We start from the raw sequence: 11,361 nt of genomic DNA, 5'->3' as shown, positions 1-11,361 counted from the left end.
CTGTTAGTTTTGTGGGTTGTTTCCTTTGCCGTGCAGAAGCTTTTAATCTTGATGAGGTCCCAATCGTTTATTTTTGCTCTTGATTCCCTTGCTTTTGGGGATGTGTCAAGTAAGAAGTTGCTGCGGTGGAGGTCAAGGAGTTTGTTTCCTGCTTTCTCATCTAGGGTTTTGATAGTTTCCTATCTCACGTTCAGGTCTTTTATCCATTTTGAGTTTATTTTTGTGTATGGTGTGAGAAAATGATCTAGTTTCATTCTTCTGTATGTTGCTTTTTAACAGATGGTGTTGGGAGAACTGGACAGCAACATCCCTGTGTCTTTTCTTAATTGCAGTGGGGAGTGCCTCCAGTACAATTTTNGTCAGCACAGAGCCCGATGCGGGGCTCGAACCCATGAACCGTGAGATCATGACCTAAGCGAAAGTCAGACGCTTAACTGACTAAGCCACCCAGGCGCCCCAAAGTCTCACTTTTTTAAATAAAAAGGAAAAACTATGATAGTTAAGTCCAATCTGAATAGGTGAAGATTTAAAGGGACATCCCCTGCCACCTTGTTAAGCTTTAATATTTACAAATGCCTAATTTAAAGGTAACAAAGCAGCTGGTTGTATCTACAGCATACTATTCTAACATAACATCAAAATCTTTCAGAATGGAAGCTCATCTATATTTTTAGTAGCATCTAACATATATCCAACTACCAAGTATCATAACTTGTGATTTGTAGTGTTATCTGATACTCAAAAACAATCATAAATTAGTATCAGACTAGAATGAGGTGTTTAAGAAAAGAAAATTAACTCCTCAAAGTCATAATTCACAAACTAAGTTTTCATTTTGCAGAAATCCTTTCAATATTGGGCTTGGATTATAGTTTTCATCAAATTTGTAAATATTGGCTGTTATTTCTTCAAACAATTTTGCTCAATTCTCAGTCTTCAGTTACAAATATGGTAAACCACTTGGTGTTCAATAGCTTACTAACACTTTAATCACTTTTAAAAATATTCTTTCTCTTAAGTTCAATGGATAAAGATGTGGTATATATATATGCAATGGAATATTACTTGCCAATAAAAAAGAATAAAATCTTGCCATTTGCAACAACACGGATGGAACTAGAATGTATTACGCTAAGCGAAATTAGTCAGAGAATGATAAATATTATATGACTCCACTCATGTGTGGAATTTAAGATACAAAGCAGATTAACATAAGGGAAAGGAAGCAAAAATGATATAAAAACAGGGAGGGAGGCAAAACATAATAGACTCTTCAGTACAGAGAACAAACTGAAAGTTGCTGGAGGAGGTTTGGGTGGGGGGATGGGCTAATTGGACAAGGGACATTGAGGAGAGCACTTGTTGGGATGAGCACTATATGTAAGTGATCACTGTCGAATCACTGGATTCTTCTGAAATCATTATTGCACTATATGTTTAACTTGGATGTAAATTTTAAAAAATAATTGAAAAAATTTTTAAATGTTCATTCTGATACCTTTAATTCCAATTCAGTACCATAGTAGCTACTTGAAGGGGCTTCAACTGTCCAAATATGGTACAACTTGAGTATCAAAATGAATATTAACAATAATGAGTTATAATTTGTTGACTAGAATAGGAACCTGAGTGCATGCTAATAATAAGTAAAAAGAATTTTTACAGTAGAATGTCAACCAATAAATATATATACATATTATAATTACCATTTGTCACCTCATAATACTATTTGATTCAGAATCATCAATGGAAGGTACAACCATTGGGTCAAAGTATATTAGGGAACAAAATATTTATATATTCTCAAAATATGTTTCCCACAGATTACTTATTAATTGCAGAGGACAAAAAGGTACTTTTATATTTGAGTACTTTGGCAGATACTACCTTAAACAGGTGACTAAGGGGTGCACCTGGGTGGCTCTGTTGGTTAAGCATCTGACTTTGGCTCAGATCATGATCTCATGGTTCATGAGTTTGAGCCCTGCATCAGGTTCCATGCTGACAGCTCAGAGCTTGGAGCCTGCTACTGATTCTCTGTCTCCCCATCTCACTGCCCCCCCTCAAAAATAAACAAAATAAAAAATGTAAACAGGTGACTAAGGTTATTTTCACCAATCATAAGATATAATGACATCATGTGCCTCTTTGTATACTAAGACTTTATTTACTCTTTATGTGACATAGTGAGGCCATACTACCACAGGTGTAGTGTTTCAGCCCTAAGAGGTTAACCTAAATCTAATTATAGGGAAACATCAGGCAAATGAAAATTGACTGACATAAAACAATTGGCAAAATAGCCTTTCTTTGTCTTTTGTGATGAATAAGGAGCTGCTCAGGGTTAAAGGAGACTAAAGATGCGTGGCATCCGAATGCAATGCATGATAATACATTGTATCCTATATGGTAAAAATGCCAGTTGGGACAATTGACAAAATTAGAAAATGGATTATATATTAGATATTGTATTAGAGCTAATTATATTGGGATTATAGAAAAGAATTTCTTTAATCTTAGAAAATTCTAATTATTTAAGGATAATAATATATCTGCATATATCTCTTAAATAGTTAAGGGAGAAAATTGCACACATGTGTCTGTGTCTGTGTGGCTGTATGTGTAGGTATGTATACATTGACATATATTCATTCACATATTTGAACAATAGAGAGGGAGAGAATAAATATGACAAAGTAGTATTCAGTAAATATCACAAAGTAAATATGACAAAATGCTTAAAAAACAAAAAATCAAGAACTAGAGACATCATCACAATCATGTAACCTACAGATAACACAATGACACTAAATCCATATCTTTCAATAATGATTTTGACTGTAAATGGATTAAATGCCCCAATCAAAAGACATAGGGTATCAGAGCCTGGAGCCTGTTTCAGTCTGTGACTCCCTCTCTCTCTGACCCTCCCCTGCTCATGCTGTCTCTCTCTCCTAGAAATAAATTTAAAAAAACATTAAAAAAAAGAAAAGAAAAAAATGTTGATTATATAAAATACCTGTTTTGTTATTGTATTATATCATTTTGGAAATACAAGATTTTCTGTACGATCTAAGCAAAAAGACCCTCAAACTCTTTTTACATAAGATAAAATAAAAATTGAATTAAAAAAATCAAGTAATCCAATGAATAAGTGGGCAGAAGACATGAATAGACACTTTTCCAAAGAAGATATTCAGATAGCAAACAGACATTGCTCAACATCGCTCATCATCAGTGAAATACAAATTGAAACCACATTGAGGTATCATCTCACACCAGTAAGAGTAGCTAAAATTAACAACTCAGGAAACAATAGATGTTGGTGGGGATATGAAGAAAGGGGACCCTCTTGCACTGTTGGTGGGAATGAAAACTGATGCAGCAACTCTGTAAAACAGTATAGAGTTTCCTCAAGAAGTAAAAAAATAGAACTACCCTATGACACAGCAATTGCACTAGTAGGAATTTATCCAAAGGATACAGGAATGCTGACTGAAAGGGGCACATACACCCCAATGTTTATAGTGGCACTATCAACGATAGCTAAACTATGGAGAGACCCCAATTGTCCATCAATAGATGAATGGATAAAGATGTGACATACACACACACACACACACACACACTCAACAATGAAAAAGAATGAAATCTTGCAATTTGCTACAATGTGGATAGAACTGGAGAGTATTATGCTAAGTGAAATAAGTCACAGAAAGACAGATATCATATGATTTTACTCATATGTGGAATTTGAGAAACCTAATAGATGATCATAGGGGAAGGGAAGGAAAATAACTTAAAAACAGAAGAGACTTTTGAATACAGAGAACAAACTGAGGGTTGATGTAGGGAAAATGAGTGATGGGCATTGTGAGGGGCACCTGTTGGGATGAGCACTGGGTTTTATATGTAAGTTATGAATCATGGGAATCTACTCCTGAAGGCAAGTCTACACTGTATATTATCTAGCCTGAGAAGAAAGAGAGAAAGAAAGAAAGAAAGAAAGAAAGAAAGAAAGAAAGAAAGAAAGAAAGAAAGAAAGAAAGAAAGAAAAAGAAAGAAAGAAAAGACAAAAACCTTTGGGATGCAGTAAAGGCAGTCCTAAGAGGGAAGTATATTGCAGTTCAGGCCTATCTCAAGAAGCGATAAAGGCTCCAAATACACAGTCTAACCTTACACCTAAAAGAGCTAGAAAAGGAACAGCAAATAAAGCCTAAAGCCAGAAGAAGAAAGGAAATAATAAAGATTAAGGCAGAAATAAATGATATATAGAAACAAAAAAAAATGGTAGAACAAATCAATGAAACTAAGAGCCTGTTCTTTGAAAGAATTAGCAAAGTTGATAATCCCCTAGTGAGACTTATCAAAGAGAAAAGATAAAGTACCCAAATAGATAAAATCATAAGTAAAAGAGGAGAGATTACGAACAAAACCACAGAAATAAAAACAATCATAAGAGAATACTATGAAAAATTATATGCCAACAAATTGGGCAATCGGGAAGAAATGGATAAATTCCTAGAAATTCACAAACTACCAAAACTGAAACAGGAAAAAAAAAATAGAAAATTTGAACAGATCCATAAGCAGAAAAGAAATTGAATCAGTAATCAGAAGTCTCCCAACATTTAAGAGTTCTGGGTCAGATGCCTTCCCAGTGGAATTCTACCAGATATTTAAAGGAAGTTAATGCCTTTTCTTCTCAAAATGTCCTAAAAAACGGAAATAGAAAAACGTCTAAACTCATTCTAGGAAGCCAGCATTGTCTTGATTCCAAAACAAGATAAAGATCCTAAAAGGAGAATGACAGGCCATTATCCCTGATGAACATGGATGAAAAAATTCTCAACAAGATATTACAAATAAAATCTAACAGTACATTAAAAGAATTATTCACCATGATCAAGGGAGATTTATTCCTGAACTGCAGGGGTGGTTCAATATTCATCAATCCATCAATGTTATACACCACATTAATAAAGGGAAGGATAAGAACCATATGGTCCTCTAAAGAGATGCAGAAAGGGCACTTGACAAAATAAAACATCCTATTCTTGATTTAAAAAAAAACACCATCAACAATGTAGGGAGAGATGGAACATATCTCAATATCATAGATGCCATATACAAAAGACCCACAGCTAATATCATCCTCAGTGGGGAAAAACTGAGGAGAGTCATTCTCTACAGTCAGTAACATGACAAGGATGTCCACTCCCACTATTACTATTTAACAAGGTACTGGAAATCTTAGCCTCAGCAATCAGACAACAAAAAGAAATAAAGGGGATCCAAATCAGCAAAGGAGAAGCCAAATTTTCACTATTTGCAGACAACATGATATTCTATTTAGAAAACCCAAAAGACTCCATTAAAAAAAATTGCTAGATGTAATACATAAATTCAGCAAAGCTGCAGGATAAAAGATAATGTGCAGGAATCTGCTGGATTTATATATGCCAATAACAAAGCAAAAGAAAAAGAAATTAAAAAATCAATCCCATTTTCAATTGCACCAAAAACAATGAAACACCTGGGAATAAACCTAACTAAAGAGGTAAAAGATCTATAACCTGAAGGCTATAGAACACTTTTGAAAGAAATTGAAAAGAACACAAAGAAATGGAAAAACATTCCATGCTCATGGATTGGAAGAACAAATATTGTTAAAATATCAATACTACCCAAAGCAATCTATACATTTAATTCAATCCCTATCAAAGTACCACCTGCATTTTTTTAAATGTTTTATTTATTTCTAGGAGAGAGAGAGAGAGAGAGCATGAGCAGGGGAGGGTCAGAGAGAGAGGGAATCACAGACTCTGAAACAGGCTCCAGGCTCTGAGCTGGCAGTCAGCACAGAGCCCGACGCGGGGCTCGAACCCACGAACCGCGAGATCATGACCTAAGCGAAAGTCGGACACTTAACCGACTAAGCCACTCAGGCGCCCCATCCACCTGCATTTTTCACAGAGCTAGAATAATCCTTACATTTGTATGGAACCAAAAAAGACCTCGAATTGCGAAAGCAATCCCGAAAAAGAGAAACAGAACTGGAGGCATCATGATTCCAGATTTCAAGCTATATTACAAAGCTGTATTCACCAAGACTGTATGGTACAGGCACAAAAACAGACACATAGATCAATGGAACAGAAGAAAACCCAGAAATGGACCCACAACTATATGGTCAAGTCATCTTCAACAAAGTAGGAAAGAATATCCAATGGATGAAAGACAGTCTTTTCAACAAATGGTGTTAGGAAAACTGTACAGCGATATGCAGAATAATGAAACTGGACCACTTTCTTACACCATACACAAAGTAAATTCAAAATGGATGAAAAAAATTAGTGTGAGACAGGAAACCATCAAAATCCTACAGAACACAGGCAGAAATGTCATTGACCTTGGCCAGAGCAACTTCTTACCAGACACATTGACCGAGGCAAGGGAAACAAAAGCAAACATGAACTGTTGGGAGTTCATCAATATAAAAAGTTCTGCACAGTGAAGGAAACAATCAACAAAACTAAAAGGCAGCCTAAAGAATAGGAGCAGATATTTGCAAGTGACATACCTGATTAAGGGTTAGCATGCAAAATCTATAGAGAACTTAGCAAACTTGACACCCAGAAACCAAATAATGGCAATTAAAAAGTGGGCAGAAGACACGAATAGACACTCTTCCAAAGAAAACATTCAAATGGCTAATAGACATATGAAAAGATGCTCAACATCATTCATCATCAGGGAAATTCAAATCAAAACCATGATGAGATACCACCTCACACCTGTCAAAATGACTAAAATCAACAACACAAAAAACAGCAGGTGTTGGCGATGATGCAGAGAAAGGGGAACCCTTTTGCACTGTTGATAAGAATGCAAACTGATACAGACACTCTGGAGAACAGTATGGAGGTTACTCAACAAGTTAAAAATAGAACTACCATATGATCCAACAATTGCACTATTATGTATCTACCTACCCAAAGTATATAAAAATACAGATTTAAAAGGATACATGCATCCCAATGTTTATGGCAGCATTATCAACAATAGCCAAACTATGGAGAGAGCTCAAATGTCCATTGGCTGATGAATGGATAAAGATGATGTGGTGTGTATATATATATATATATATATGATGGAATATTACATCTATATATATGGAATATATATACATATGATGGAATATATATACATATATATATGATGGAATATTACTCAGCCATCAAAAAGAATGACATCTTCCCATTTGCAATGATGCGGATGGAGCTAGAATGCTTTATGCTGAGTGAAATAAGTCACTAAGAGAAATACAAATACCATGATTTCACTTATATGTGGAATTTAAGAAATAAAACAGATGAACATATGGGAAGGGGGTCAATAGAAAAGAGGGAAACAAACCAAGAGACTATTAATGATAGAGAACGAACTATGGATTGTCAGAAGGAGGTGGGTGGGAGATGAGCTAGATGGATAATGGGTACTAAGGAAGGCACTTTTTGTGTTGAGCATTGGGTGTTTTATGTAAACAATGAATCACTGAATTATACTCCTGAAACCAATATTGCACTGTATGTTAACTAATTAAAATTTGAATTTAAAAAAGGAAAAATAAAGAATATGCATTAAAAAAAATCTCCAGAAACAGATCTTAATGAAACAGAGGTAAGTGGTTTGTCTGATAAAGTTCAAAATAACCATCATAAAGACATTCACTGAGGTCAAGAGAAGAATTCATGTACAATCTGTAGAATGGGAGAAAATATTTGCAAACAACATAGCCAATAAGTGATTAATATCCAATAAACACAAGGAACACATACAATTCAATACCAAAAGCCCCCCACAAATATTCCAATTTATAAATGGACAAAGGGCCTAAATACACATTTTTCCAAAGAAAACATACAAATGGCCAACATAAACGCTCAACATCATTAATTATTAAACACAAACGAAAATCAGAATGAGGTATCACCTCACACCTGTTAGGATGGATATTATCAAAAAGGCAAAAGAGAGATGCCTGGGTGTTTCAGTCATTAAGCATCTGACTTCAGCCCAGGTCATGATCTCACAGTTTATGGGTTCGAGCCCTGCATCAGGATCTGTGTTGACAGCTCAGAGCCTGGAGCCCACTTTGGATTCTGTGTCTCCCCCTCTTTCTGCCCCTCCTCCACTCATACTCTGTCTCTCTGTCTTTCAAAAATAAATAAACGTTTAAAACATTAAAAAATATAAAAAGACAAAAGATAACAAATACTGGTATGGATGTGAAGCAAAGGAAATCTTTGTACACTGTTGGCTAGAAATTAAACTGGTACACCCACTTTGGAAAGTAGTATGGAAGTTCCTCAACAAATTAAAAATAGAACTACCATATGATCCAGCAATTCTACTTCTGGGTATATATCCAAAGAAAACAAAACCACTATATCAAAGAGATACCTGTACTTCCATGTTCATTGCAGCATTATTCACAGTAGCCAAAGTATGGAAATAACCTGTGTCAGCAGATGAATGGATAAAGAACATGTAGTGTATATATACAATGGAATATTATTCAGCTGTAATAAAGAAGAAAATCTGGAGCACCTGGGTGGCTCAATTGGTTAAGCATCTGACTTCAGCTCAGATCATGACCTTGCAGTTCATGGGTTCGAGCCCTGCATCTGGTTCTGTGCTGATAGCTCAGAGCCTGGAGCTGCTTCAGATTCTGTGTCTCCTCTCTCTGCCCCTCCCCTGCTCACAATCTTTCTCTCTCTCTCCCTCAAAAATAAATATTTTTAAACATTTTTAGAAAATAATGAAGAAAATCTGCCATTTATGACAACATGGATGAAACTGAAGGGATTTATGCTAAGTGAAATAAGGCAGACAGAGAAAGACAAATACTGCAAATACTGCATAGTATCACTTACATGTGAAATCCAGGAAAGACAAAAAAAACAGATACGAAGGAAGGAAAGAGGGAGGGAAGGAAGGAAGGGAGGGAGAGTGGGAAGGAGGGAGGGAGGAGAGAGAGAGTAAGAGAGAGAAGGAAAAAGAAAAAAGAAAAACTCATAAACAGAGTTGTAAATTGTTGCCAAGGCACGGGCTGGAAGGTGGGGGAAATGGGGAGAGGATGGCAAAAGCATCCAAAGTTTCAGTTATAAGATGAATAAGGTCTGAGAACCTAATGTAAAATTTAGTGACTATAGTTGATAACACTATTGTGTAATTTAAATTTACTAAGATAGGGGCACCTGGGTGGCTCAGTCGGTTGAGTGTCCGACTTTGGCTCAGGTCATGATCTCACGGTTCGTGGGTTCGAGCCCCGTGTCGGGCTCTGTGCTGACAGCTAGCTCAGAGCCTGGAGCCTGTTTCAGATTCTTTATATCCTTCTCTCTCTCTGACCCTCCCCTGCTCACGCTCTCTCTCTCTCTCTCTCAGAAATAAATAAAAAACAATAAAAAATTAAATTTACTAAGATAGTAGAACTTAAATGTCCTCTCTCTCTCTTTCTCTGTCTCTGTCTCTGTCTCTCTCTCTCTCTCACACACACACAGGTAAATCTGTGAGGTGATGGATGTGTTAATTAACTCAGTGAGAGGTATCCTTCCTCAATGGGTACATATATCGAATCATCATGTTGTAAATTTTAAATATCTTATAATTTTATTAGGCAATTATAGTTTAATAAAACTGAAAAATAGGAAGCATCTGACAGATTTAATCATACAATTCTTGGCCAGAAACCTGTGGTAGGGTCTCTTGACCCTGGAGGTACAATTTGGAACAGCACTTTGCTAGGCAGTGCCCAATCTTGCTCCCTATCCAGCCACTCACAGTGGAGTTCCATTGCAACCAGTTATCAACAATTAAAATTTACTAGAGCTGTGTTGAATTTTGAAAATCTTTAGTTTCTCCAAACCTCCTTCCAGTCCTCATGAAATCCAACTAAAAAGCTATTTTAGGTGTCTGCACCGAGATTCCTGCTCCTTTCTTCACAAATCTTGACCATCCCAAACCAATCCTTTTAATGTGTGAAGTTACCTGAACCAGCCTATGTTCTTGTAACAATAGGAGCTAACACAAAGTCCTTCCTCTGCCATTTATTGGCATTTCAGAATGAACCCATTACTTCATCACTAAACATACCTAGCAACCTGAGCAACTCTTCAAAGGTTGTGAAGAAAGAGTGAATTACCATTTATTTACTAAGTACCTGTATGTGCTAGGCACTATGTTAGGTGTTTTTAAAAGTTATCTCCTCAACAGTGCAAAAGGGTTTTCCTTTCTCCACATCCTTGCCAATATCTGTTGTTTCTCATGTTGATTTTAGCCATTCTGATAGGTATGAGGTGATATCTCACTGTAGTTTTGATTTGCATTTCCCTGATGATGAGTGATGTTGAGCATCTTTTCATGTGTTTGTTGGCCATCTGGATGTCTTCTTTTTAAATGGGTTTATTCATATCCTCTAACCATTTTCAAATTGGATTATTAATTTTTTGGGTGTTGAGTTTTATAAGTTCTTCATAGATTTTGGATTTTATCAGACATGTCATTTGCAAATATCTTATCCCATTCTGTAGGTTGAGTTTTAGTTTTGTTGATTGTTTCCTTCGCTGTGAAGAAGCTTTTAATTTTGATGTAGTCCTAATAGTTTATTTTTGCTTTTGTTTCCCTTGCCTCAGGAGACCTATCTAGAAGGAAGTTGCTATGGCCAATGTCAAAGAGGTTAGTGTTTGTGTTCTCTTCTAGGATTTTGATGGTTTCCTGTTGTACATTAGGTATTTCATTCATTTTTTATTTTATTTTGTGTATGGTGTAATAAAATGGTCGAGTTTCATTCTTTTTCATGTTGCTGTTAAGTTTTTCCAACACCATTTAAGTATTTACCCAAAGAATATTAAAAAAAAACTATTCAAAGAGAAACATGCACCCCAATGCTTATAGCAGCATTATCTATAATAGCCAAATTATGGAAATAGCCCAAGTGTCCATCAACTGATGAATGTATAAAGAAGAGGTGGGGACGTCTGGGCAGCTCAGTCAAATGGCAGACTCTTGAATTCAGCTCAGATCATGATCTCATGATTTGTAGTATTGAGCCCTGAATTAGGCTCTGTGTTGACAGTATGCAGCCTGTTTGGGATCCTCTCTCCTCTTTCCCTGTTCCATCCCTGCNCAGTATGCAGCCTGTTTGGGATCCTCTCTCCTCTTTCCCTGTTCCTTCCCTGCTTGTGCATATTCTCTCTCTCTCTCTCTCAATATTTAAAAATGAAAAGGTGGTATATATATGATGTACATATGTGTATGTATCTATGTATGTATGTATGTGTGTGTGTATAATGCTGA

Source organism: Crocuta crocuta, unplaced genomic scaffold, assembly GCF_008692635.1.
Source record: "Crocuta crocuta isolate KB4526 unplaced genomic scaffold, BGI_CrCroc_1.0 scaffold1042, whole genome shotgun sequence".
Taxonomy (NCBI): Eukaryota; Metazoa; Chordata; class Mammalia; order Carnivora; family Hyaenidae; genus Crocuta; species Crocuta crocuta.
The sequence above is the reverse complement of the archived record's forward strand: the minus strand, read 5'-3'. Positions refer to the sequence as shown.